The following is a 3,987-nucleotide window of genomic DNA, read 5'->3' as shown; positions in this document are numbered from 1 at the left end:
ATTTTTAAAAAATTTTAAATGTTTGAAATTTTTTTGGTAAAGTCCAAAATGAATTGATTAGACCTTACCACCTCACCAAAAATTATGTCAGAAGATAAATATTCTTTCATTTTTAATTAAAATTAGAAAATTTATGAATTTAATATGCGGTGAATTATTGTGTAAAATTTTGTATTTTTGATGTTAGAGTAATGTGATCTTGTTATATGAATTTGAATTAGTCAATTATTAAAATCGGTGCTGAATATTGTGTGAGGAATAAGAGGTACATTAATTAAACTTGATTACCTTATCAAAAATTGTATCTGGTGATAACTAGGGGTGTGCATTCGATTTTTTGATTCGATATTTTCTCTTTCGATTCTATAATTCGATTTTTTCATTTTTTGGTTTTCAGAAACAAATCGAAAAATCAAACAAAATGAATTATAAACTCAAATTCAAATCAAGAATTTAAAAAACCAATTTAAATTAAAATTCGATTTGATTTAGTTTTTTGATTTAATATAAATAATGCACACCTTAGTGATAAGTTTTGTTTCATTTTTAACAAGTCTCATATAAAATAGATAAGAAATGAATTGATTAGATCAAACTATTCTATCTATATATTAGAACATGCATAATATATAATTTTTTCGTTTTTAATTAGATATTTTATTTTTTACTCGAAAATAAAATCTATTATGTTTTAGTGCGTTCCTTAATATTTTAAATTGACTTTTATGATACGAATTTAAATTAGTCGAGGTCCGAAGTGATTACTTGTGGGGCCCAAGATATGGTGCGAATCTTTCTCATTTTGTGGGGTAAGATGTCCTGTTTCTTTGACACGTGTACAGTAACTGTGGGTCCCACGTTATTTATTTTATTTTATTTTTGGTTAATGAAATTGGGGACCAAGGCTGCGTGTTAATCGGTTCGGTTCGATTTTTAACCTGCTAAATTATTATAAAATTATTAACAATTGATTTATCTGTAATTGATCATTTTTAATTTAATTATTAAGATTTGATATACGCGAGAATCATTGATTATTTTAGAGACAATGTAACAAATTAAATGAATCATGCACAAAAATTGTTAGATTGCAATTCGCTAAGAAAAACAAATATCGATAAATTATAGAACAACTCGGAGTTTGAGACAATCAAATGTAAAACTACGAAATTAAATTCTTAGTCAAGAAAATTATATACCAAATGATATAAATATATGTTTACTATCGATTTATCAGTTAATATATTTATTACTGATAAATTAATGACCTTTTTTCTATTCGAATTATCAGTTTCGATTAAACGGATATTTCAAAAAGAAAAAGACAAGATTGTTTTTTTGTTTTTTTTTTCTAAAAAAAATATTATTAAAAAATGGAAAAAGTCACATACGCGTTCTTGGCTTTGCTAGTGATGCCGTATTGCATACGTGAGCTTTGGTTAATTTAATTAATTGAAATTTTAACAATTTAAATCAAATTTCTTTTATTAGGAAAATTAACAATTTTAATTATTCGACTTGCAAAAATTCACATTTGAGTCGAGGATCAATGTCACGACCCAAATCGGGCCACGACTGGCACCCACATTTACCCTCCTATGTGAGCGAACCAACCAATCTAAACCTTAACATTTCAATATAATATCAACAGAAAGTAATGCGGAAGACTTAACTCATTAATAAAATCAATAACTATTGTTATCCCCAAAATCTGGAAGTCATCACCACAAGAACATCTACGATCAAATGACTAAGCTAAGAGTATTCTAAAAGCTAAAAATACATAAGAAACTAGTCCATGCCGGAAGTTCAAGGCATCAAGACTTGAAGAAGAAGAGCCAGTCCAAACTAGAAGCATTAGCTCACCCTGAATTTCCGATGTAGTAAGACTGGCTTGAATTACTGTTGAGTCGAAGACGACGGCACGTTTGCTGCACTCCACAAATAAACAAGAAGAAAACATAAAAGTAGGGGTCAGTACAAAGCACGGGTACTGAGTAGATATCATCGGCCAACTCAAAATAGAAAACAGTATATACCAAGTAATATCATAAATCAACTATGATACTCAACATGTAGCAACAACAAGTACTATATCATTAACAATTACCGTCAAGTTCACACATGAGGACTCAAGCCTCAATACCATACTCATTTGGGAATTATGTTCATTAGATTGAGTATATTAACATCTTTCAAGATTCATTATCTTTATTTCTCTTGTGTCGGTACGTGACACTTCGCTCCCTCATATTCATTAATCCTCTTGTGTCGGTACGTGACACTCCGATCCCCTAAATCTACGTGTCGGTTCGTGACACCCGATCCCCTAAATCTACGTGTCGGTTCGTGACACCCGATCCCCTAATTCTACGTGTCGGTTCATGACACCCAATCCCCTAAATCTACATGTCGGTTCATGACACCCGATCCCCTAATTCTACGTGTCGGTTCGTGACACCCGATCCCCTAATTCTACGTGTCGGTTCGTGACACCCGATCCCCTAAATCTACGTGTCGGTTCGTGACACCCGATCCCCTAAATCTCATTCTATCAACTCATCAAGCCTTCTCCCTTACCAAGGCATCATCAATCTCATTACTTTAGTTCATCAAGCCTTCTCCCTTACCAAGGCATCATCAATCTCATTACTTTAGTTCATCAAGCCTTCTCCCTTACCAAGGCATCATCATTAAAAAGAGATTAGGTTTTTATCAAGATTTGGGATTCAATAACTTCATCATGCTTAATATAATCACAATTATATAATCATGTTCATGCATGCATACAATTAAGCACATAGCAGGGTTTACAATACTATCAATACATATCATTCTCTATTAAGAGTTTACTATGAAAGCATGAAAACCATAACCTACCTCCACCGAAGATTCGTGATCAAGCAAGTAAATTTTCCCAAAGCTTTGTGTTTTTCCCCCTTCTCGAGCGTCTCTCTCTATCGTTTCCCTTCTCTCTCTTTCTTTTTGTTCTTTCTATTTTTTTCTTATTCAAACCCTCTTTCTTTTACCCTAATTAACATGTAATTAGGTGTAAAAGATGACAATAATAACCCACAATTTAACTCAAGGTTACCTCTTTTATCCCCCAAGAAATTGAGTTATTAATATAAACCCAGGAAATATATAATTATAGCAAGAAAAGTCCAAAACGCCCCTTTAAAACTTAACCATAATTCCGACTTCAACTGGGATTACGCAACCTGTGACGGCCTGTCGCGCCTGCGACGGTCCGTCCTGCAGGTCGTCGCAAGGTTCAGAGAATGGATTTTCACTGAAGGCTCTGTGACGGTCCGTCACGCCTGTGACGGTCCGTCCTGCCATTCCGTCACGAAGTTCAGAGAGTCGATTTTCAGTACCCAATTTTCAGATTTTCTAAGTATTTTGAAACGAGATCCCTCGACGGTCCGTCGTGCCCATGACGGTCCGTCGTGGGTTCCGTCGCCTCAGCCTGTTTTTCCAGAAATAAAATCTGCTGCTCAAAACGACTAAACAGGTCGTTACAATCAATCAAAATCATTTCTATATTCTTATATTGTAGGAATAAAATTATGTATACTGCACTTTTTCTAGATTCAACTGATATAATTTTTCTTAGATATGTTGTTGATTTTTAAAAAATAATTTACTCGCTCCATTTCAAAAAGGATGACCTAGTTTGACTAAGAACGGAATTTAAGAAAAGAAAAAAGACTTTTTAATCTTGTGACTCTACATTAAAGTTATGTTAAATGTACCAAAATACCTTTTAATCTTGTGGTATTAAACATGCTACGTTGAAAGTTAAAGTTAAAGTATTACTAAAAAGGGAAAATTGTCATTCTCTTTTAAATAGATTAAAAATGAAATAGGGTCATTCTTTTTAAAACGACAAGAGTATTTATCTAACAATAATAGATTCAAACAGTTATTAATTACTCAATAATCATAACAATATTAACTACGTCTGAATTTTAAATAACTCATAGG

General features: G+C 32.6%; 1 long non-coding RNA gene across 1 annotated transcript; it reads right to left on the bottom strand.

Moving 5' to 3' along the window:
- Window positions 1-1,673: 1,673 nt before the first annotated feature.
- LOC138340794 (uncharacterized) lies at window positions 1,674-3,007 on the bottom strand. Its single transcript, XR_011213647.1, has 2 exons — window positions 2,881-3,007; window positions 1,674-1,931 (listed from the first exon to the last, which is right to left on the bottom strand). It is a non-coding gene; the product is annotated as an uncharacterized lncRNA (long non-coding RNA).
- Window positions 3,008-3,987: the final 980 nt, after the last annotated feature.

Source organism: Solanum lycopersicum, chromosome 1 (genome assembly GCF_036512215.1).
Source record: "Solanum lycopersicum chromosome 1, SLM_r2.1".
NCBI classification, from domain to species: domain Eukaryota; kingdom Viridiplantae; phylum Streptophyta; class Magnoliopsida; order Solanales; family Solanaceae; genus Solanum; species Solanum lycopersicum.
This window is presented reverse-complemented; position numbering and strand designations above follow the sequence as displayed.